Source organism: Anthonomus grandis, chromosome 15 (genome assembly GCF_022605725.1).
Source record: "Anthonomus grandis grandis chromosome 15, icAntGran1.3, whole genome shotgun sequence".
Classification (NCBI taxonomy): domain Eukaryota; kingdom Metazoa; phylum Arthropoda; class Insecta; order Coleoptera; family Curculionidae; genus Anthonomus; species Anthonomus grandis.
Window position 1 is genome coordinate 922351 of NC_065560.1, and position 26961 is coordinate 949311.

General features: G+C 31.8%; 1 protein-coding gene and 1 long non-coding RNA gene across 2 annotated transcripts in view; one reads left to right on the forward strand and one right to left on the reverse strand.

The window, feature by feature from the left end:
* LOC126745060 (hormone receptor 4) overlaps positions 1–26961 on the forward strand; it is a 104913-nt gene that overhangs the window by 30361 nt on the left and 47591 nt on the right. The window lies entirely within an intron of this gene.
* On the reverse strand, positions 10521–11137 carry LOC126745068 (uncharacterized). The gene is made up of 2 exons (XR_007663422.1): positions 10894–11137; positions 10521–10810 (listed from the first exon to the last, which is right to left on the reverse strand). It is a non-coding gene; the product is annotated as an uncharacterized LOC126745068 (long non-coding RNA).

Below are 26961 nucleotides of genomic sequence, written 5' to 3' on the forward strand. Positions count from 1 at the left end.
AAGTAGGGTAACTGCAATAGGCTTATATAAGCGATTACTCTCTTTTGATTTTATTCTCATTTTACATTTCTTAAAAATAATATTTTACAAAATGAAAATTGTAACGGTAACTTTAGAAAAAGATGACTTAAATATTTTGGATGTAGTGGAAACAGTTTCCTCAACTACAGCTGTGCTTAGAAAAATGCGAAATGATGATATGGAAATCGACAACCTTATTGAAAGTTCAAAAGTGTTTTCTGAAAAATTAGGTGTATCGCCGTTAGAAGATTTCAATCGTCGCCATCGACGACGATTGAAACCAAAAAAAGTTGATGATAATAGGGACACCGAATGTGTTTTTACTTTAAACAGTTTTTTTAGAAAAGAATTTAATTTAGTCTTGGATACCTTAATCAACTTTCTTCAAAATAATTTGACAACCGTTCTGAAAAATATTGAAGGGTTTTCTAAATTGTTTTCTTTTCCACTTTCAACAAATAATATTAAAATGTGTAATGTATTGCTAGTTCTTAATCTATTTCCTCCACAACACAGGCCCGATGAATTTGCCTTGTTATCCGAGTTGGAAGTGTTGCTTGACCTATGCATTAAAAACGAGGTAGATACTATACTGCAAAAAGTAATGGAAATAGCTGAAAAATATAAACCCGCTTTGAAAGTTGCATACCGTTTATGTCAACTAATTTTAACAGCTGGATATTCAGTGGCTACTAATGAACGAAAATTTAGTCTCTTAAAACACATTAAAAGTGTTGGCCGTTCAACTATGGGTAACGAGCGTCTTGACTACTTAATGAGTTTGTCTAGTGAGAAAGACATTTGTGACCTAATTAATATTAAAGATCTTGCTGTGCAATGGAGCAAATTAAAAAACAGAAAAATTAAAATAAATTAAATTAGAAATAGATAATTTTAGTTTTATTTACATGTAGGGTACCTACTTTTTAATTAACTTTTAGTTATAATAAAGTTATATGTATACTTTTTATTTGAGTATTAAAAATTTCCCAATAGAAATAAAGTATCCGCATTAAAAAAAATGTTTTTTTAATTTAGTTGGGTTTTTTAACTTAACTGCCCCCCCCAATCACAAGTGCTTAGAAACGCCCCTGTCTATCTTGTATTTAAAAACACACTGACCGGTTGATTCTATATTTTTAACGCATTCATTGATCCGTGGTACAGTTTTTTATGTTAAACCGATGATTAGTTACCGAAAAAGGTTGTCGAACTTTTTCGCTTCCAGCTGTTGTGTGAATTTTTTTTTATTACCGAACTGGAAATAGATGGAGCTAGTTACGGCCCAAGTTATTTTTAAAACCCGTTCATATTAATAATCGCACCGTTAATCTAAATGGCGAAATTCACGGTCATTGTCGCGAGTTGACTGTCCCAAAAGTTCATTTACATCTTTTAACGCTTATTGTTTTTATTTATCACCAAACGGTTTATGTATGTAAAACGGGGAAAATAATATTGCCGTATTTATTGTTAACAAGAGAATGAACATTTTTATGTGGTAAAAGTGACACTTTTTCACGGCTTAAGATTGAGGTCCAAATTAATTCAAACTTTATAAGATCTTCCTCAGGAGTTTCCTTTTATTGTTAAATAAATTTTTGGGAATTTAAAGGAACCCATTGGTGGTCAGGTTTTTGGTGCTGAACTCAAGAAATCATGCCTGATCGCTATAAAATGGAGTCTGTATTTGGGGCTGCTCGAAAATTGGAAACTTTGGAATTTTTTCCTTTGAAAACTATTTATTTTCAAATAATTTTTCTAAAGTGTCTCGAATATTTGGAACCACTTAAGTCGTTTGCTACCACTGGAAAAGTAGTACGATTGATATTCACCGAAATATATATGCCCCTTTGAAGTTTAATCAAGATTCATACAAGTATAAGGAGCTGCTTGAAAATTGTCAACATTAGATTTATTTCCTGAAAAAACTATTATTAATTTCTAAATGTTTTTTCTAATGTGCCTGGAAAATTCGGGATCGTCTAAATCGATTGGTACTACTGAAAAAGTCGTACGATTAATAATTCCCGAAATATGGCTCTCCAAAGTTAAAGAGCTTCATGGGGCTCGAAAACTCTCCATAAGAAAACTTTAAGTATTAAATTAAATTAAATGTCTATATCAGAAACAGAGATCATTCTCGATGCGTTTGATCTACAGTCAATCTAAGTGTGTTAAAAAATGGACATTCCAGGACGATACAGAATGATAATGGGACATTATATGCGGTAAAAAAAATTCCTTTATTAAAAAGTCGATCATTTCATATATTCTCCATAAGATCTGCATGAGAAAGAGAGAGAGATCCAAATGAGACCAATTAATATGGACTAAAGAATATTACTATAGATCACGAGATGTCACCCTTTTGCGTATTTTTTGACTTGTCAAAGGCTTTCAATACATTTTCCTACTATGAATCTTGATGGAACTTCTTCGACTTTGAAGGGGCGTATCTCGAAAAATATCTATAGTATTAAACGATTTAAAACCGATTAATCTTTGACGATAATCATAGATTAATGCTTTACGTCTCAATTGGGTTTAGCCACTTCAGAAAAGTAAAATTTCCAAATGATTCGAGGCATACCTGGACCATGAAATGCGTTGGAAACTTGAAAAAGGCACTTTTTGACTTTTAAACTCTTGTGAAATCCATGAATCTTTCACGATCACTATGAAATGATGCTTTACGTCTCTAGTGGGTTTAATTACTTTAAAAAAGTGACATTTCAAGAAGATCCAAGGCGTGCCTGAATCATGAAATGCGGTAGAAACCAAAAAAGGCACTTTTTACCCACTTTTTGGCTTTTAAACCCTTGTGAGACTCATGAATCTTTGACGATCATTATGAAATTATGCCTTACGTCTCTAGTGGGTTTAATTACTTCAGAAAAGTGAAATTTTAAAAGGATTCAAGGCGTGCCTGGACCATGAAATGCGGTAGAAAGTAGAAAAAGGCACTTTTTACCCACTTTTTGGCTTTTAAACCCTCGTAAGACTCATGAATTTTTGACGATCACTATGAAATGATGCTTTACATCTCTAGCAAATTTAGCTACTTCAGAAAAGTGAAGTTTCAAGATGATTCAAGGCGCGCCTGGACCATGAAATGCGGTAGAAACTTGAAAAAGACACTTTTTACCCACTTTTTGGCCTTTAAACCCTTGTGAGACTCATGAATTTTTAACGATCACTATGAAATAATGCTTTACGTCTCTAGTGGGTTTAACTACTTCAGAAAAGTAAGGTTTCAAGATGATTCAAGGCGTGCCTGGACCATGAAATGCAGTAGAAAGCAGAAAAAGGCACTTTTTACCCACTTTTTGGCCTTTAAACCCTTGTAAGACTCATGAATTTTTGACGATCACTATGAAATATGGTATTTAATATGCATTTATATTGGTATTTATTTAAGCATTCAGTAAAGCATTCAAATTTAAACTTTAATCAATATAGTAGTATACAAGGGGTCTACTATAAAAACCGCCAATTTTCAAGAGGTGATTAAACAAGTCATTTGCAACAAAGAAGTCGCATAACATTTTTTCGAAAAGTTATTAGTTCTTCTGGTATTTAACATTTTTTGATTTTATCAAATTTCTTTATTTTTTTTTCATATAAACAAGAATATCGCCGTTACTCTTACCACCACGCAAAATTTAGATATACCATCTGAAAGAAAATTAAATTTGCTATAAGATGGGTATATCTAAATTTTTGAGTAATTTTTTATACCGGGTGTTATCAGAAGTTAAATGTAACATTTGGGAATCGAAACCGAGATATTCAGATATTTGCTCTTGTACGTAGTATTGAAACGTTAAAACAGTAAATTCTCCAGTTTATACTATTAATGCATGAGAAAACCCGAAATATATATCCCATTAATGAATAAAGCACTTATCGAGATCCCCTCGTATCTCGAGGACGCAACATACGTCACGATTTTCCGTTTCTGAGCTCCCCCGTTAAACCGGCAGTTTGCTCGGTGCGGGCAACCGAACGGGGGTCAATGTACGTCCTCTAACGCGGCCGTGCCTACTCGCGGCCCTTTTATGTCCTATACAGGGACAGACCGGAAAGTTCTCTATTTTACTCTGTGTTATTATAAAACTACAACTAGTAAGGTGGAGAAACGGAGGATGGGGGGGAATTCCCGGGTTTTTTAGGGCGTGTCATTAGGGATGAATGTCAAAAAATGACGTGTCAACATACGATAGTTGAATAACCTAGCTGATGATCTACTTGTCTTTGTCCTTTTTTTTTCTTTTTCTTTTAGTATATTTCTATCAATGTGTTTCTTGTTTCTTTTCATTTTCCCTGATCTTTTTTATGAATGATTTTACATTTATCGATTCTTTTGATAAACTATCATCAAAACTGATAAATACAACTAAACTAGGCATTACTCAAGCGTCGTGGTTACGTGTGATAAAAGAAGAGCCCGGCATAGTATTGTACAAGAAAAATTTCAGTGACTTAATAGGATGGGAGAAGTGCCGTGCCGTATATTAAAAAAGGGTGTGACTGTGCAAAATTTAAAGTCGGTTGAGCTCTTAGCTTTCCCTAGTGTTGAGCAAATAAAGGAAAGTAAGAAAAAAGACCTTCGCGCAATGCTAAAGTACATTGATCAGGACAAAAGGGCATTTTTTTACCACTATTTTAGATCCGTTACCGTTATATCCCATTTCCGTTATTTCTTCACTTATTTTGCTTTACGAAGTTTGATGTCTTACCACAGAACATTTGTTTTAGTTTATATCTGTGTTTGTTAATAAAGTCAATTGTCCATAAAAAAGTACATTTGTTTTATTTTACTTATTTGTCAAGTTTTCTTTGATTTCTAGCAATTTTTAATTTTGGCCCTTAGATCACTCTTCATATATTAATAAGAATTCAAATTTTCTGCCTATTTCTATAACACTGTGTGGTTTTCTTAATAGTGTTTGGATCGTTAGCAAATAGTGTTTTTCTCCTCTAATTTGTCCACCTAAACTAGGAAAACACTACTTTGTTCCCATATACCTCTCATTTAAATACTGAGATAAGGGTATATACCACCCTATTTTTTGATGTTATTAACTCTATTTATTTTGCATATTTGTTTTTCTTTTATTAATGTGAAGAGGCCATATTAATAATTATCAGAAAATCATAATTTTAAGTTAATGTTATAGTATTTTTTGCCATTGCTTGCTAAAATATAAACATTTTATACATTTCCTGTCATGTCCTTTAATACACTGTATTTTAAAAACCAAGTATTTTTATATGTTTATATGAACTTTTCGAATTAAAATTGATTCATGAATAGTTTCTTTAAACTATGATATATTATTAAAATTATGATAAAAAAATAAAATTCTATATATTAAAATTATTGAAATTTTTTACAATTATTGAATCTTGCTAGTTTTACTACAAGGACTTAAAAATTAATGTATTAATAATAATAAACTATACCTTACATATAAAGTAAAGTATAAAATCACAAGACAGTCTTACCACTAACCAGAACCCTTTATTTCACTCTCGACACGTGTTTCGCTAACGACGTTACCATCTTCAGTGAAGATTAAAACTAGCCCAGTTTAGCCATAATTCGATCGTTGAATTATTAATGTTTTTTACCCTATTCAATATTTTTTTTTATTACCCATTAAAATAATTTAAACAAAAATTACACATTTTATAGTAAAACATTCGGCAATAAAATATTTTCAATTTAGTAGTGTTTTTATTTTAGACCTTGACGAAGTATTCGCCTCGCATATATAAACCGTCAGAGAACCACCGCGGTTCTTTGTTTTATTTACGAAAGGCAAAAAAAAAACTAATTGTTCATTTATAATCGTTAAAAACAGCAGAAACCTACATGTGCGCGCGGCCATTTATAATACATTCAAGGTGCAAAACTGCAATATCAAAGGTTAAATCGGTCCATAATATAATCGGCAATAAAATCAATGCAGATGATGGTCTCGTCTGAATCATATCCGTGTTGGGCATAAAGTGATTTGTAAAGAGATCCTTGGCATTGACAATAATTGACAATAAAACACTTGTATGTACTTATAGTTCCTGTATATGAAACATTGTGGCGCCCAACATGTGGCAACAAATACATATCCATGAGGTTTTCTAATTGAAACCCTCTGCTTAAGGTTAGTTCTATTCAAAGAGAGGGTAAAAGGACATTTGTGACTCATATCATTGTCCTACACCTTCTCTTGTGGAAATAACATTTTGTCTATTATTAAGAAATCTGGCAAAAAAAATAAAGTGCAAGTCAACTCTAATTTCGGACGAAAACTTTCCATTTCTCCGCACGGTGATATTAATTTAATTTCGGCGAGGTTAACTTTCGCCGATTGACTTTTGCTTAAAAAAGGTCAACGGTATTGTTGCTTCGGATCTTAGAACCGATTTGCAGAACAGAAAGTTGCGCAGCATAATTTGCATACTTTATTAATATACAATGACACTGAATTTATTTGAATCTGTATGCACAGGGTTCTGCACTTTAAAGTAGTAAATTCATTGTTTTTATCATATTTCTTTGGATCTTAATAACATCTTCATAACAGTGATTACGTCTACCTTGGTAACTTTTGACTCGAATTAAATAAAATGTGGTTTTCCAAGTCTCTCACTTCAGAGAGAATATTGATTGAGGTACAACAATTCAATATGACACAATAACCTTTCAACATGGTCACGAAAATTAACAATATGATGGTGAAATAAATCAACTATCAGTCTAGGAACTATCAATCTAATCAGGGAATAAAAAAAAGTATTAAAGGAGGGTAATGTGGTTTTATATCCTTAAACTATTGATGTTTTCTTATGATTCTTACGGATATTCTTCCAGGTTTTTGCTTTATACATCTGGGATTTCTAACGGCCATTTTTTAATCCATTGAAACTAAAATCAATAAAATCGTTGTATAAGTTTTCATAATATTTACATTGTTCTAGAGTCTTTGACAGTATCAAGTTTTTTTTTAGTCCATTGGTAAAGTAGTCAATAACTCCAAAATGGTTGTATTTACAAGGAAACTTGTTGGGGGCTTTTTGGTAAAGAAATTTATCAGTTTTCAAGTGAAACTAAAATCAATAAAATCGTTCCATGAATTTTCAAAATATTTAGATTTCTGTAAAGCCTTAGACAGTATCAACATTTTTTTCAGTACATTGGTAAATCATCTAATAACTCTAACATGGTTGGATTTACAAGGAAACTTGTAAGACGCTTTTTAATAAAGAAACTCATCAGCTTTCAAGTGAAACTAAAATCAATTAAATCGTTGCATAAGTTTTTAAAATATTTAGATTTTCGTGAAGCCTCTAACAGTATCAAGACTTTTTTGATTCCATTGAAAAACTCGTGAATAACTCCAAGACGATTGAATTTATAAGGAAACTTGTAAGGGGCTTTTTGGTAAAGAAACTCATAAGTTTTCAAGTGAAACTAAAAACAATTAAATCGTTCCATAATTTTTTAAAATAATTAAATTTTAGTTGACATATCATGAAGAATAAAAGCGAATTTTCCTGCGCCGCCACTGCAACCTTATGCAACGACTACCGTAATAAAATTTCCAAAGTTAACATCAAAATGGATGCACTTTATATTTAATTTGAAGGCCTATAGGCGAGATATTTTTAGCCAATACGCTTTCGTAACGATAACGCTACTATACGGTTAAGCAAACATTTAATATATCCAGCGTACACTCATTTTTTTTTCCATTCATATCTAACCAATAACAAGGCTATAACACGGTTTGATAGTGTGTGTGTCGGCGGTTTTCCTGCTACTTACTGCACTCGATGCATGATTGAGCGGCTAGTTACGTTTATTCGGTACTCGATAGACATTTTAATAAAAATGGCGTCTAGTTGCTTGCCCAAGTAACACATCATATTTTATTATCATTAAATATAGTTATATAAAATTAAAATATAAACAGTGTTAATAAATTGTTTTTGTTGTAAAATTAACAAATGACCTATGTGCTGTTCACTCGTAAAGTTAACTATTTTCTTGAAGACTACTATATTGATAATACCAACATTCTTAAAAAAACTTTATTAGAGATTTGGGAGTAACTTTTCAGACCAATAAGAAATTTAATTGTCACTATAGTGAAATAGTTAATAAGGCTTACCGTTCTTTGGGTTTTGTAAACAGTAAACATTTTAAAGTCAGCACTATCATTAGACTTTATAATTCCCTTGTTAGGCCACATATGGAGTATGCCTCTACTATCTGGTCACCTGAAGCATCATCACATTCAGACATGATTGAGAAGGTACAGAAAAGATTTCTGTATGTCAGAATGAACAAAGAATACCCATATATTATGGTGTCATACAGGGTAATGTTAAAAATGTTTGACTTCCAGATGCTCTGTACCAGAAGGCAGAATCGGGCAGTCATTTTTATATATTTCATTGTAAATAATGTTAAATATTTGAGCTGTGATCTAATTGAATACATTTCTTTAAAGATACCAAAGACTAGATTAAGAATAACTAATAAAGAGCTTTTTTATATAAATAATTTTAATTTTTACATCTCCAATCAATAATATGTTAAGGATCTGTAACAATGTCTTAAATGGCTTTGAAGATGTTGATATATTTAATATCAGGGTTAAGGAAATTAGGAGGTTGTTTGAGCATCGGGACATAGTTTAGGACTCATGTTTTACTTTTTTCTTATCGTTTTTTTGTTATTGTTGTGAAATTATTTTAATTTGTTTTTTTATAGGATTTACATGTAATTACTATTACCCGATTTATAGTGTTTGTAAAGTTTTTTGAATAAATAAATGAATAAATTAAATATTACATATATATATTCTCTGCAGAAATATTCTTTTTCATCAACACAACCCGTACACCCGCCACCCACCCCAAACATTTGCCCAGTAAGGAATTCTTTTAAAAAATCACTGTTTTTCGTCCATAAGATCCACTCTAATAGCACTGTTTTTCTATTAAATATTTATTAATATACATATATATAATTATAATAAATTTAAATAACCAACTGTGTTATTATATTGGATATTAACGACAACACCGGCTTTTATTTATGCGTATTATTTTAGAAAACAATGATTTTTCAAAACAATTTCTTACTGGTAAGTTGTGTGGGGTGGGTGGGGGGGCAAGGGTAAGGTTAATAAAAAACCGTTTTTTTGCAAGAAATAACTGTCTAAGAGGAAAATGCTTTTTAAATAAATTATAGGTTAGAATATACGTATAACATATACTATTCTGTTTACAAAGGTAAGAAAATTTCGGCATTTAAAATAAGTGACACGGGATTTACATTTAGTTTTTAAACTCGATTACTACACTTCAAATATTTGATGAAATTCTTCTGAAAAATTACTGTTTTTCGTCCATATTATCCAGTCTAATAACGCTGTTTTTATATTAAGTATTTATATATAAAGCAATATCAAATTTTAATAAACAATGTTATTAAATTAAATATTGCATAAAAATCTTCTGCAGAAATATTGTTTTTCATCAACACAACCCGTACACCCCCCACCCACCCCAAACATTTACCCAGTAAGGAATTCTTTTAAAAAATCACTGTTTTTGTATTAAATATTTATTAATATACATATATATAAATATATCAAATTTAAATAAACAAACTGTGTTATTAGATTGGATATTAACGACAAAACCAGCTTTTATTCATTCTTATTACTTTGGAAAACAATAATTTTTTAAAACAATTTCTTACTGGTAAGTTGTGTGGGGTGGGTGGGGGGGCAAGGGTAAGGTTAATAAAAAACCGTTTTTTTGCAAGAAATAACTGTCTGAGAGAAAAATGCTTTTTAAGCAAATTATAGGTGAGAATATACGTATATAATATACGATTCTGTTTACAAAAAAATTGACACCAGCTTTAGATGTATAGCCTTTAAACTCGATCGTTACACTTCAAATATGTGATAAAATGACGCATATTTAGAATATAATAATCATACACATATAATGCAATATCATACACAGAGAAATCTAGAAATAATAGGAAATACATTAACGTGAATAAAAATAATAATTATACCACATAAGATATACAAATTTAAAAACAAAACTCACGACTACAAATTAGCTCAAAATTAAACAAGGATCGAAAAATTAAATTTATTTACGATAAATATAAAGCTTGTTGGTAGACCCAGTAAAATATAGCACAATTTAAGTTTAAATAGATACCTTTATTATAAACTCCATATGAACAATTATTTAACGAATAAAATAAAGGTTTTAAAAATTCAACGTTATGTTAATGTTAAGTATCTTTGTTTAGAAGCTCATTTCATTTTGTAAAAGTCTTTAAACCGTATACAATATTCAAGACTGAAACATTTAACTTTTGCGACATAATAATTTCAATAAACCATCTTGTAAAACGTGAATGACGTAAACATAATAAAACGTATTCCACGCGGAAATTTTCAATTTCAAAACATTTATTTGCAAATATCAAAAAGTACAAAACAATTATACCTATGATTTAGGTGAAGTTAGCACATAACAATGCATCTCGATTATAAAAAACCTCTGCAAGAGGCACTTTTAAGTAATTTTATCCGATATTTACAGTTGAAGTTCAACCAAACACGTACACCTGGTGTAAACCAAAAATGAACTATCGTGTGTTGCTTGGGTGTTTGGACACCGCTGTTTGCTTTATCATATCACTCCTTTCATAGATCCTAGACAAAACTCACCCTGTATAGTCCTAGAAGTAGAGAGAGAATGTTTAGAATCCCACCACTACCACCATTATCATCATCATTAGACAGTCGTCCAATCCGACCTTACCATTCGATTTCAATGAGGAGAATGTTGCTGCTGCTGCTGCTGCTGCTCTCGCATAGCAATGACCTGGATGTAGGACAAATGTTGCAATACGCGGACGCCGCCATTATAGAAGCGGCACCGGCCACATACAATATATCGCCAACTATTATTTCTATTCGTAGTTGTTTGTTACTAATACGCTTCATGTTCGATGGTTTTAATGCCCGGTGCACTTTTGACGACCGCCTTTGTACGTACGCATACTTATGTAACTTGTAAATTAGTAAAACGTCATTATATTATATGTACGAGAACGTTCTGCCAGAAACAGAGAGTTCTGCTCGATGTACACTGGGCAGCAAAATTAACGCACCACTACTATATTTTGAAAAAAATATATATTTATAATATTGATCAAACGTTTTTGTGTCTATATTTGGTATATTCTTATTCTAATGTAATAGAAGTTTAACAATGGGAAAAAAGCCAATACAGGTATTTCCTCCCTTATTTCCTCTCTAAGTATGGGCCTTATCTCGTTTTGATCCAAATTATTTCATATTTGGACAATATCGCCAGTGAGTCCATATAAAATATTAAGAGGATTAGGAAGTTCTTGAAAACGGCGGTAGATCATCTCTCAAACATTCTCAATTAGATTAAGATCAGGACTATTTGCTGGCCAATTCATAGTTTCAATAATTTTAAATAATCTGAGCAGCATGCGGTCTAACATTATCTCGCTGAAACAAAAAATTCTCACCAATGTAAGGGCCACATGTTCTTGCAGCATCTCTCTTATGTATACTTCACTGTACCTCACAAATGATAAATTTCACCAACAAAACTTACAAGCAAAAAAAGGTATATTGAGCCCAATGAATAAAATTGCAGCAATTGCTTTTCCTTATAAAATCTAAGTACTTGCTTGAAAAGCAATGAATAAAACCTGAAGTAATTGCTTTTGTCTCCAGCAATCGCTGAAAAGGTCAGATAATGATTCTAGTCAAAGCTTTTTCTTAAATATTAGAAGCAATTGCTATCACTTGCTGAAAATGTTATGAATAAATTAAGGAATTGCTTTTCGTAGTTAAGCAATTGCTTAAAAAAATTAAAGGTGGGTCAACCGCATCATCATTTGCTTGATAACAGTAAATTCGTTCATTTCTGGCTGCAAACCTAAATAACTCGTTAGTTCTGCGAACGACAATACGAAATTTTGGTCTCTTGTCGCCGAACTGAGACATAAATAGCAAATGTTTATAAAAAAAAACACAAATATCTGGGATAAGGCAACAATTTTGATGAGTGGACGATGCAAAATTTTCAAGTTTGGTACCAAATAAAAACGTATAAATAGAAGTAGAGACGCGTGGACAAATAAGCAATTACTACATACATTTAGGAAAAGCAGCATTTGCTTTAAAATTTTATTCATATCAAGATCCAGCAATTGCTCTCACTTATAGTATTTGCTAGTTAAGCAATTGCTTTTGCTAAAAAGCAATTGCTTCAAGTAATTTTTATAGGTATTTGCCAGCAAACACAGTAGAAATACTCAAGTAACTGCTAGATTTTTATTCATCAGGCCCATTCATTCAAATTTTATCTGAAATTTCAACAAAATAAAAATAAGATAAACAATTAGATTTAGAATGTCAATGTAATATGGCAGTTTAAAATAAAAATAAATATTTTAATTTTTTTGGAAATTTTCAAAAATATTTCGAAATAGGTGAAATAGGTGCGTTAATTTTGAGTGTTCGGTCTTATTCCACTTTTCGGTTAAATCCAGATGTGTACCTCTGGCAAAAAAAAGGACTCAGAGTAGAATAGAGTAGTAAAGTAGAGTAGAATAGTAGAGTACGATACATGAGTACTCTAGATAAACTGTAGACAAACCAAAGTTAAAATACGTATTTTATTCAGTAAACTTTGGACAAACCGAGATAGATGAGAGCATCGTTAAATACACTCGCCGGCACAAAATTCCGCCACCCTGAAATATTGCCAAAGTTTGATGTTTTATAAATTTTTTATCAGATTCTCACGATTTTGCCATCAGTTTTTAGATACATTTGTTGTGATTTTTTTAAGTTATTTTGTAAAGAAGCATTTTTCGATTAGGCTATATTATACAGGAGTAAAACAAACTGTTGTTTTTTCTCGTAATTTCAACAGACCTTGTAGGACAATTAAGGTGGATAATTCTGGTTATATACTGTTCCTTGTAATCTTGAGGAATGTTTAATTGATTACTTGTTAGTCTTCGGCCAAAATTCGAATTTTTAATTATATTGGAATCACTGTGTCCACCATAGGATCCCACATCTATTGAAATGAAACAATAATCGGCATCAACCACGGCAAGAAGTACTGTTGAGAAAAAATTCGTATAATTGTAAAATTCTGAGCCTGTTGTCTCTGGTTGCTTCATTCTTATATGTTTACCGTCAACGGCCCCGATACAATTCGGAAAATTAGTACGGTAATAAAATTCCTTGTAAATAGTTATCCAGTCCTCTTCAGATTTTTCGGACATAATTGATGACAGGTATCTTTAACAATTTCTCGAAAAAACGTCGGAAATACATCTACTTCGACGCATTGCTATTTTTACTTCCTCACCAACAACCCAGGACAACAAGTGACAATGTAGGGCCTCCAGGCGATAAGGAAGAACTGTTAGACCATAATAAAAGACTCAGAAACGATGATGGAGAGCTTTCAAATGATCATGGAGGTCCCAGGAACAACAACGTTCTTTACCCTCTGCAAAACCTGCACAGAGGACACCACGCAGCCTTTCCAGCAAATCTTCTCATCAAATATTCACATATTGGAGATTTTAAAGAACAAACAAACGGAGGAAGTTTCAGAGGATAAAAACTTTGCTCTTATGTTAATTCCTATGTTGGCCGAACTAAACGACGAGCAAAAACATTTTGCCAAAATTGAAATACTAAATGTGATGAGAAATGCAAAATTCTATACACAGACACAAACTAACTTCCATCAGTATTTCCATCCAGGGCCACATAATATGCAGCATCAAACCTCTGTACGTTTGCCAGCAAGTTCGCCTCAGTTTTCCAACCAGTCTGATAAAAACTCTTCCCTCCAGGCCTACTATTTGGAATTTTCGAATAATTTTGAGTCATCAAGAGAATTATATGACTTGTAATCATAATATATTAATAAATTACTTTGCGATTGTTCTTATTTACCTTAATGTTACTGCTAGTCGCCCTTCAGGTGGTATTGCTTGCCTCCATATAGTATTTTTATACGTTATATTTGGCCCTATTAATTGAAGCAGTGTACTAAAACTGTTCACACTTAGCCGATAATATTGAAAAAAATTTTTGGGATGCTCTACCAAACTGGAATGTATTTTGTAAAATTGTCCTTTGATTAACCTTTGACTAACAATAGGATGCACCCAGTACTTTTTTGTACGTTGTTTTCTGGCGTTATTACGCAATAGCAAGCAGAGCTACTACACAAGTTGTTTCAACAAAATCCATTTCGAAAGTATAATAATATTGCGATTTATTACTGGCTGTGCGCGCCCAAATTTTTTGTACTCGAAAATATTTGCGATTGCGACTAGAAGTCGCACGACAATAAATCGCCATTGCGCGCTTAGCCTCAGTCCAGGCAATGGGGGTCGATTTTTACTTTAAAGGCAAGAATTGACTGCCTGGAATAATTTCTTCTAGGAAATTGGGGTTGATTTACTTTGATGTTGTAAAATATTCAATTGCAATTAATGCCTGGAATAATTTATTTAATTCCAGGCAATTGGGGTCGATTAATTTCGAAAGACGAATAATTTCTTGCAGGAATTTGAGGTTGAGAAATATCCAGAGCTTAATGCCTCAAATAAATTATTTTAGTCCAGGCAATTGGGTCGATCTTTTACTTTAAGGACAAGAAATGACTGCCTGGAATAATTTCTTTTAGGAAATTGGGGTTGATCTACTTTGAGGTTGTGAAATATTTAGAAACTAATGCCTATTAAAATTTTATTAAATTTAAATAAACAAACTATGTTATTAGATTGGATATTAACGACGAAACCAGCTTTTATTCATGTGTATTATTTTGAAAAACAATGATTTTTGAAAACAATTTCTTACTGGTAAGTTATGTGGGGTGGGTGGGGGGGTAAGGGTAAAGTTAATGAAAAATGTTTTTTTTTTCAGTAAATAATTGCCTGATAGAAAAATGCTTTTAATAAAATTATAGGTGAGAATATACGTATATCATATACTATTTTGTTTGCAAAATCAAGAAAATTTCGGCATTTAAAATAATTAATACGGGATTTACATATTTAGTTTTTAAACTTCGTTACCACGCCTCAAATATTTGATGAAATTCTTCTAAAAAATTATTGTTTCTTGTCCACATTATTCAATCTAATTTTGTGATGTGCCAGCGAATTGACGACGATCCCCATTTATTGAAGAACATTTGCTTCAGTCAAATCGACATTTTTTTTAAATGACCTGGTGAACAGACATAACTTTAGATACTGGGATAATGAAAATCCGCATGTTTTTCGGGAAGGCCATACCCAATATCCCCAAAAAATTAATGTTTGGGCAGGAATTTATGGGAATGAAATAAATGGGCCATTTTTTTTGGAAGAAAATTTGACTGGCGAAATTTATTTAAGCCTTTTAAAAAATACAATATACCCTTCCATCATCCAATCTATGGAAAATCAAGTAGATCAACATGGTGCTATATTATTGAATGAAAATAATATACATTTTCAGCAGGATGGAGCTCCCGCGCACTACACTTTGGTAGTTCGAGAGTGGCCAAAAAAAGTGGATTGGCAGACGTGGTGCAATCGAATGGCCTGCGCGGTCTCCGGACCTAACCCCAACAGGACTTTTTTCTTTGGCACTACTTAAAAAGCAAAGTTTATAAAACCCCACCCGAGAGTATTGACAATTTAAAAAATAAAATATTTCAAGAATGCAGAGAAATTAGCGGGCAGACCCTTGCCAATGTTCGTAAGGAGTTTGAAAATAGGCTTTTTTATTATCTTGCTAATAACGGCGCGCATTTTGAACATTTAATAAAATAAATTTGTTAAACTAATTAAATTTGTTTTTCTACCCTACCGATTTACATTTTAATTGCTTCTTGGTCAATCAATTTTATTTTTTTTACAACCATTAATAGAATAATGAATGCCCTTTAAAATAATGTATCACACCATGGGGTAGCCATATGACATACCAAAGTTTGGCGTAAATAAAATATTCATTATTTCTAGACATTTTCGCTAACTATTTGCTTACACATTTACCGATTTCATTTTTTTTGGTACCGTTGAATAGAGAATTTTACGCTGCTTACTATGATGTATCATACAAGATGGGTTCCCATTTGATATATTAAAGTGAGGTTAGCTGGAGGTGAGGAGGTGACTGACAGAACTTCAGTAAATGCATAATTAAACGTCCCCCTGTATATCTAATTTGACGTGTTTTTTTTTTTTTTTTTTTTTTTTTTTTAAGAAAGTTATTAAGAGTGGATCGTTTTGAAATGAAAGCACTGTATATTTACTGCAAAAACATTGTTTTTTATCAACAATACGCTTACCCTCCCCACTCACCCCAAACATTTGCCTAGTAAAAAATTCTTTTAAAAAATCACCATTTTCCGTCCATAATATCCAATTTAATAGCGCTGTTTTTGTGTTAAATATTTACTAACATACATATATTAAATTGAGGTTGATCTACTTTGAGTTTGAGAAATATTTAGAATATATTGCCTGAAAGCACTTGTTTTAGTCCAAGCAATGGGGGTCGATTTTTTACTTTAAAGGCAAGAATTGACTGCCTGGAATAATTTCTTCTAGGAAATTGGGGTTGATTTACTTTGATGTTGTAAAATATTCACCAATTAATACCTGGAATAATTTATTTAATTCCAGGCAATTGGGGTCGATTTTTTACTTTAAGGACAAGAAATGACTGCCTGGAATAATTTCTTCTAGGAAATTGGGGTTGATCTACTTTGAGGTTGTCAAATATTTGGAAACTAATGCCTATTAAAATTTTATTAAATTTAAATAAACAAACTATGTTATTAGATTGGATATTAACGACGAAACCAGCTTTCATTCATGTGTATTGTTTTGGAAAACAATGATTTTTGAAAACAATTTCTTACTGGTAAGTTGTGTGGGGTGGGTGGGGGGTAAAGGTAGGGATTAATAAAAAAAGGCTTTTTTTTCCAGAAAATAATTGCCTGAGAAAAAAATGCTTTTTAAGAAAATTATGGGTGAGAATATTCGTATATCATATACTATTCTGTTTGCAATAGCAAGAAAATTTCGGCATTTAAAATAATTAATACGGGATTTACATATAGTTTTTAAACTTCGTTACCACGCCTCAAATATTTGATGAAATTCTTCTAAAAAATTATTGTTTTTTGTCCACATTATTCAATCTAATATCGCTGTTTTTATATTAAATATTTCTATATAAAATTATACTAAATTTGAATAAATCGTGCTTTTAAATTAAATATTGCATATATATTTTCTGCAGAAACATTGTTTTTTCACAAAAACAACCCTTACCCCCCCCACCCACCCCAAACATTTGCCCAGTAAAAAATTCATTTGAAAAATCACTATTTTTCGTCCAGAATATCCAATCTAATAGCACTGTTTTTGTATTAAATATTTATTTATATACATATATATAATTTTATTAAATACTGTTGCTAGTATACAAATTATAGGATAACTGAAAAATGTCAAGGACCAAATTATTCAAAATTCATTTTGAGAGAAACCTTTCAAAAACAGTTTTTCCAATTTTCTCTAAAATTACTACGAATATGGAAAAAATTATTTTAGTATTGAAATTCTCGCCAAAAATAGAAGAAATCCTATAGATTTTTGAAAAATTGGAAAAAAAATCGGTTTTTTGGAAATTATTAAGTTGTCCAAAAAGCTTTAAATAAGTCTTTTTTGAAAAATGTATCAGAAAAAAGTTACACCCAATTTTACCGAAAAAAATATCGTAAGGAGTACCCATGGGAAAACGATCATTATTTTTGAGGTTTTAATTTTTTTTCTGGAAAAATATTGGAAAATTTAAAAAAACTCTTATCATGCACATCAGAAGCAATAGACAAATAATTTTTAAGTCCAATATTTCTTCATGAAATTGGGAAAAACCTCTTAACAGTTTTTCCTAATTTTCTCTAAAACTATTAAGAATAGGAAAACATTTCTTGAAGCATTGGAATCACAATCAAAAACAGAATAAATGATAAAGAATAATATTTAGCTGTAAATTGAAAAATAAAAGAGTTATAGAGGATTTTTGAAAAATTATTATATTCTCGATTTATAACACTGCGATGTAAACTAACAGACCTGTATGACCGTCGTTCTCTAAACGAGGTTGAGTCGTAGCTCCAATTGCCTGGACGAAAAATTAAATTTCTTATCAAGTCTGGATAGTCCCCACTTTAAATAGTTTTCCATTTTATTCCAGACATTTAAAGTAATTTTTTATAACTTCCAGAAATTAAGAAAAATGTTCCTAAAGTTTTTGTGATTGTGACATTCTGAATTCAAACTTACACAATCTCTGTTGAATGTTCAGAAAGTTAAAACTAGTTTTGCATCTGAACTATGAGCTGATCTCTGTTTATATAAATACTAAAAAAATATATAGATACTCTATAAATATTCTGTAAATAAATAATTATTATCAAACGTTTTCCTTGTAAACTCGATTAATTTCAAAATTATACAGACGTTGATGGGGGTCAATTTATCAAGTGACCAACTGTATCAAATGCCTTGGCGTGATCTTAAGGTACTCAAAGTATTTGATTTCTTTTGTCTAACAGTACAGTCAAGAAAGAAAACTCTGACCGGGTTCTTGTGTGTCAAAAATCGTTTTTTTTTGTAGTGAAATACCCTTTCACTGTTGCAAGGGTTGTAAACACCTCACTCACACGGCCACATTCATTGAAATTACATAACCGGCCGATAAATAACCTATAAAACACAAACTAAGATCAAACTATCTCTTCCTCAAACCCAATCGAGTGTTAACCGGTTGCGTAACGGTCGCAACATGACTTTCACTATTTTATAAGTGGCACACAATTAAAGTGTGCACTTCTACTAAGTTAATAGTCCTTAAGTTTTTTTTAGGAAGAAATGAAAAATCACAGAGACAGGCAAAACGGCTCCATTATAAAAACTGCAGGTTGACATCGAGTGTCACAGTGTCCCTGCATTATTTTTAAAGTTCTTGCAGTACATAATGTTGTTTTTCTTATACAGGACTTATATACTTGATGGCATTATTCAATTTCCCATTATTTAAGATAGAAGGAAGTGTATTCTATGTATATAACAAGGTATGTACACGGGGCGGGCATAGTGAAAGTCACTGAACCGAATGATGGTTGTTGGTTCGCGAGCAGATTTCACTTTCAAGAATCGACCGTTCGTTTCCTACTTTCTCTTCGCCGACGGTGCTCCTCTCGAACGCCATGTAATAGGTAAACGACATTTTCTATTGTTCAGCTTATCCCATTATCTCGACCATAAATTCACTTCTAATTTTAATTTCCTTTATGTGGGTTAAGACGATTTTTTCGAGGTGTGTCATGCTGTTCATTACTAAAATACCTTAACTGTTCTCAATTCATCTGTATTCATTAGTCTAATTAATACAGTAGGTATTTTATAAAGTATCTTCTGTGACATATGTAAGGCCTTTGATTGTGTCCCCTATGGTTGAATAGAGAAAACTGTAGGGTTTGCTGGAGAAGTAATGACATTTTCAACTACCACAAATTGATGAGGAAATATCCTTCACTTATAAATTGCGGGAGCTGCATTTAGAATATTGAGTTCTCTGGAAATTCCAGGAAAACTTTATGGTCTGAGGATTTTTTTGGCAAGTTTTCCAGGCCAGGACAAATCCTCAATTTTTCTATTTAGAATAGAAAATTTCTTACAGGCAATTGATGAAAAACAAGTCCTGTTTTAAAAGTTAAATAACAACATTTGGTTCAGAAATTCGTACAAGTCTTTGGTATACGTCTCTTTTTCTGGATTACTCAGATAATTGACCTCTTATTCAACTGCCTGTAATAAATCTTTAATTTCTCTATTTAGAATAGAAAATTCCTTACAGGCAGTTGAAGAAAAATAGATCTTGTTTTAAAAGTTAAATGATATTTGGTCCAGAAATTCGTACAAGTCCCATTTTCTAGGTTACTCAGATAATTGACCTCTTGTTCAACTGCCTGTAATAAATCTTCATTTCAGTTTCTATTTCAGGCAGTTGAGATCTTTCTTTCAGAACACTCCTGAATATTTCTCATTTCTCCATATATAGTGACCTGGAAGAACTAAAATTATGTTCCTTATTACCACCTTTCTTAACACATTTGACCTGTGCACGTTCTACGACCCTAACACATGTTTTGTCAGGTTTTCAATGATAAGAGACTTCTCCTCGATGTGAAATTATAAAACCATATGAATCATTTCGTCATCGAATCATGGAAAGTCTGGGTCTTCTTCTAGGGATTCTTATGCTAAGACGAGTTTTGTTGCTTCTGAGTTTTGTTGATTTTAGTCTAGCAGAGTGATGTCCATTGGAGGTTTCCTGATTAGTACGTTTACTCAGCAGTTAGTTTTATCATTGCTACATCCTGAGCAGGTGCAATTAGGTTGCGAGTGATAGAAGTTCATAGGAGCGTGCATTAGGTAGTCAAGCTATACTTATTTGTTTCCATGATTTTCTTGGGAAATTTTTTCTTCAACTGCCTATAAAAATCTTCAATTTTGCTTCTACAGGCAGTGGAAAAAGAAACATAAAATCTTGATGGTTTGCTTCGGTAAACCTTGAAATAAAAAATGACTTCTAATGCCAGAAAAACGAAAATTTACCTGAACATACGCAATTTCCTTCAAATATGGGAAATACGTTAGGAACGGCTCTGAAAGCCTGTTGCACTAACGTGACTCAAACGATAGAGTAGGTAAGAAACCTCAAAGTAATTTTTGCCGCCTCAGTCACTAAATCGTCCAAAATAACCATTTTAATCAGACATTTCTTAATAATTAAAGCCCGTTTGTTTAACTTTATTATTGACCAATTATTACGCATTAGCATAATAAAATCCTCTCACCGACAACGAACCAAAAAAAAAAAAAACAGCATCACGAAATCAGGGTCTTGATTTGGTCGAAAAATTGCACAACCTGACAATGAAAGTTTGGTGAAATTTCGTATATGGGGTCAACAACACCGAAACGTTTCGATATTGTGTGAATTGACAATTTAATTTGCCGCGCTGTCGAAATGTATATTTTACGTGTTTTTATTTTTTTTTAAATGCTACGTAGCACCCAGTCAAGACCTCAAGAGGGGTTTTCTACAAACATTCCAGGTTCTCTTTTCTCAAATCAAGGTTAAGTAGACCACTCAGAAATTATATACTTTGTCCCTACTGTGCCCTCTCAACACGTTGGAACCTCGCTCGCTCTTTTAAATCATACTGATGATACCAATATATATTGATCTCACATTTAGAACATCCGCTGTAAATAATAAATGGGTTGGATAATGTTTGTTTTTTTTATAAATTATTTTTAAGATATGGTTTAAAATGAGAGACCTCCCCATACCAAAATGCCTATAAATGACTCAACTAATGCCTTATATATTACTATCAATAACTTTTTAGATAATGTTATTTTTTAGTTTGATTATATGACTTTCCCACTTCAAGTTTTCGTCAATTATTATACCCGCATGTTTTGTATTATTTACTTCCTTAATATCAGTTTCAAAATTTGGTACCGAGATACACGAATATCCAGGGCGATTTGCTGCAGAGGTAGACAAAGCTATGTAATTACATTTGTTTAAATTAAGTGTTAATTTATGATAGTCCAGCCAGTGTTTTATTTTTCTTAATCGCCCTGTGCCTTTTCTTTCACATTCTCCCAAGTCACAACAGTATCATCAGCATAGGATATTGTAACAGCACCAACATCCAGATCTGTCAAGGAATTTAGATAAGAGATAAATAATATGGGACCAATAACTGTTCCTTGGGGAACACCAATTTTTATGCTCATTGGCTCACTGAAAGTGTCTCTAATTTTCACTATTTGTTTGCGGTCATTAGAGATTTGAACACATTGAGGAGCAAGATGTTGATCGATTAAACGATTTCAAAGCAGCAACAATAATAATAATTGCAAGGCACAACTCGAATTAATAGTTGGCCGCCGACTACTGAACTTAATAATCATACCAACAAGAAAAACCGCTCGGCCATATTTAATGATTGCATTAAAGCGAACGAATGGCAGCATAATCAACTAACTAACACCAGGAAGGCCATACGGTTACGCAACACTCGGTAAATACAAAACGAGGTTGTTCACCTGAACCCTGTGCGAAAAAATCGTTCGTTCGTTGGTTGGTTGGTTGGTGGTGGATTACCAGCAATCGTTTCACTTCTCTTCTATAAGAGAAAGTTGACCTACATCACACCATACACACACACATACACGTTCAAAACCAAATCGTCGTATGGTACTGAAATTGCGTGGTATGCTATGGTATATCTTGATCGAAAACACAGTTCAAGGTTCAACTGCTACGGTCAAGTTTTTTATTTTTTTTTTGGGGTTAAGTGATCTGACATTTTAGGCAAACGAATTACAACACCAAGTGCTACGAAAGGATTCAAGGTAAAGGAGCCTTCTTCCAGGCAGTTTAACATGGAGAAACCTACTTTACGTCTTCACATTGATAACGTAAAGTAGGTTTTTTCGTTTACTTGCTGAAATACTACACGAATTGGAGCCAGTTTATCAACAGCTTTTCTAGCATCTCTTGTATTATGATCATCAAATCTAAGATGTTTTAAAAGTTGCTGTGACATCGTCAAGCGAGAAAGTTCTGGTGAATCCCCATTTGTACTAAAAATTTCGTCACTATTCATCTTTTTAACTCCTGCTAGGTACAACAAGCCTATCAATGCTTCAATTTCTAAGGTGTTGGTGGGCCTTGTATATGTTTCCCTAGAATAATTTCCCCGGGCAAAATTTTCAATGTGCTGATTCGTACATGTGACAATTGTTTCAATTGACTTATCAAAAAACTTCTTCCAGATTTCCAAAATATCAGTCAAATTTCGAGTAGGCTGTTTTGATTCCGGTAGTTGCGTTATAATATATCTCTGCCTGGAAAAGAAAAATTGAAGACTTCTTACAGGCAGTTATCAGAGTGGAATATTAGCAACAATGGGTCTAATATGGATCTCATTAACACCCTAGAGCATCAAGAGCTATCAATTTGCTCTACTCAGAACGAAGATAATAACGTCAAGGCGTGGTAGGTTTGATGCCCATAGAGTCCAAGTCCCTTAGACAGATAAGTCTTTTACAGATTTAGAGGCTTCTTCTGTGTAAGGCAATTTTCCACGTTTATTGATTCAACGTGTAAAAATAGTGATAAAGGAATGCTACATTATTGAAGTTTTGTTGATACCTCGTTCAAACATTAAGTTGATAATATTTCAGTCCTCGTTTATATACTCTATTTTGATTTAAGAGGCTCTTTTCTAAATACCTTTCGGGTATATCGTTAAAGAAAAAAATACAGGTAAGTCTTTTCCACAGAGGAAATGGGAAATGTGGATTCTGCACACCACTTGCTCTGAAGCAAACCAATCTTATTTCGAGTACTTAATTAATTTAATTAATGTAATGGTTATAGTAGCAACTGCGTTCCAATATTCTATTATTGAACTTGCTCAACAACTCTAAGATGCTTGTATTTACAAGGAAAGCTTTTATTATGAGCTTTGAGTGAAATTCTTTGACAGTAACAGAATTTTTTCAAATTAAAGACTAGTCAATACTTCCAAAATAAAAACCATTTATTTACCACCTAAATTCAATACATGTTTATGTGTGGATGAATTACAATGAATTGGAGATGTCCGGAGTGATTTACAAGGCTCTACTTCAGACCAACCAAACACCAACTTTTAATAAGCATAAAGGCTTGGTATTATTGGTCTTAGTATTTTATGGTATTTAGTCACTAATAGTGCACATAAAATGAGGTATATGACAATTATACTCTCTTTAAATATCGAAAATTTCAAAGTCCTTTACATAAAAAGTTTATTATAAGATTTTTCTTTATGGCACTATAACCCTGAAACCAAAAAAAATTGAAAATGTAATAAAATCATAAGGTCTAACGTTATTATCGCGCGACATTAAATAATAATAAAAACGGAAAACAATGTCGATCCTTGAGCGTCACTACTACTTATCACATCCAGAATTTTTCGACCTCGATTCCACAAAATTGTGCTATTGCGTATAGATTCTCATTGAAACACTGATTAGAAACGTTTTTTGGGTAAACATTGCGGAAAATTGACAACATCGGATCATTGGGATATAAATATTATACCGTTTAAATAATAAAAAAAACCTTGAAGTAAAAATTTAAATAGAAAATAAAGCTCTCTCATCCTCAGATTCCAACATAACTCGATGATCGAGAATGGGATTTTTTTTAGTAATACATTTTTATATCCTCATCTTCGTTTGAAAATAAAAAGAGTATAAAGTGGTGTTTTTCCTTTATACTAAAATACCCCCAAAAAAATACTAATTTAATAGAAAATATTTCTTTATTAAGTAATTAATGCAAAATTCAACCTGCTCCATTAATTAATTTAATTTAATAACAAATTGAGGTAAAAGTGATCAGATTTACGGAAGAATTTAGATCATTGTTTACGTCTTCTGTAGTGGTTAGGACCCTACATTGTGGCCATTGTGTGTTTTTTAAATAATTGTATTTAAAATATATACCTGTTTGTTTAGGGGAGTTTAATAGTATTACCTGCCTGATAAAGGTGATTACATTACTTTAAGGATGTTATTTACCTAAAAATACTAATATAATAAAATGTCATAAAAAATTCTGAAAATATAGGTTCTATTAGGGAAAAATTATTGAAAATTAGGTAAAATGCTCGGTGGCTAAATGTGCTCAAAAAAAACAGATAATGATGTTTCTCCTAATTTAGTTTCTTATCCAGATTTATACGAAGAAACTTAATTTGATCCAAAGACTTCAAGATGAGTTGATTACTACTGATTTTTTATTAATACAAAAAAATTGCTTTATTAATTGGGGCATGTGTCAGTATTTGGATCATGTCTTTATTTATGAAACAAAAAATCTCTTGAAATAAAAAAAAAAATTTAAAAAAAACCGATTTGTGATTTTCCTTAAAAATTATTGATTTTTCTTTTGATACATAAAAATTACTTTAAATCATGAAATTGCATTTTATATATTGACTTGTAAAAATACCATGTGTAATATTACGAATAATAAAATTAAATTAAAAAAATAATACATACATACATATGTAAATTAAGTCTAGATATATTATCTATTAGGCATTACGTTTATACAGATATCGCCTTAAAACTTAAAAATTTCGTTCCTACATTCACTTTTAATTCACGTAAAATACACCGGCATAATAACGTTATTACATAAAAGTTGCAACGAACCCATCGAAGCAAAAACAGCCATTTTAACTGCAACTCAATCATTTCCTGATTACACACTGACCAACATTCCGCGGGTATTTTTATCTGTTTACTTATGCGATTATCTCATAGACCAAGAAATTCCAACGTATACAAACGTTATTTGTCCGAAATTGGATTAGGGAATTTATTGATAAAGTTTGAAGAATGTTTTTGTGCATTTGTATATGTCAATTTAACGAAAATTTGAGATGACATATTAAGAGATTTTCAAGTTATTCGGTTTTTTTTTTGGAAGAACAATTGACACCATGTTGTATTTCTTCCATGAATTTTGAAGGCCTTCTTAATTTTAATGGCATTTGAAGCCGTTTTACAATTTTTTTATTAGAATTCGAAATCATACAGTTGATTTTTCCAAGTATGCTCCAGACACTTGTAGTTTTTTTTTTCCAAAATTTAAAAACATTTATTCCAAGTAGTTAAATTATTCCTGGGCTTTTATTTATTTTATTTATATTGCGTTTACTCCAGATTCTTGCAGTCCTATTTCAGGCATTTTAATTTATTTCTGTGATCGACCTTATTCTGTGTTTTTCCCAGATACTTTATTATTCCTTCGAGTTACTCTCAATATTGTTCCAAGCATCTGAAGCCGTTTATTTAACAATTTATGACATTTCCTTATGTCCTCTAAGGAATAAAATTTTTTTTCAGATTAATTCTTTAATACATCTTCCAGAGTTTCATTTAAATTTTCCTCATGTTACTGGCATTACTCCCTTTCACCTGAATCTGCAAATGTATTTTGGTTTAAAATTTTTCGCATGTAACCACAGAAAGAAAAAAAATGAAAATTCTGAACGTTAATTAGTTGGCGATGTCGAAAATACATTTGTTAGTGTCAAGGTTCCAAGTGGTTTATATGTAAACCTTGAGCCGCGTAACGTTGTTGAAAACAACTTGTTTTCGTTGAAACAGCAATGCGTGCGTCTGAATGTATTTTAGATTTAGGTAGGCTTAGATTCTCTAGAAATTATCTGTCTAACTAGTTTAATAGTCTCTTTCATCGATGCATTTTATGACCCGCTTCCTTGACCCGCAAATAAGGCAAATAGGGTCAGTTGATAACAACTAAAAATGTCTCTCGTCATCTATTGATAGTTTAAAATGCTTTAATGTCAACTGAAAAACATTGATATATAAATTTAATAGGTGTAAATTATAATTGACCTTCGTTTAAGTTAATTCAATTGAGTCATAATTTTTTTTTTCATTTTCTAGATAAATATTTACTTATTATGAAAATAGTCTTAACTAGAACCTTAAGAATAGCTTTTTAACGGTTTTGATTTAATAGAGTAATCGTAGTTAGTGGCGCGCCCCCTGCAACATCTTCAGTCAGTTGTGTTGTTATCTTTATTACGGGAGATGTTGCATCAGTTCCTTGTTTAAGGATA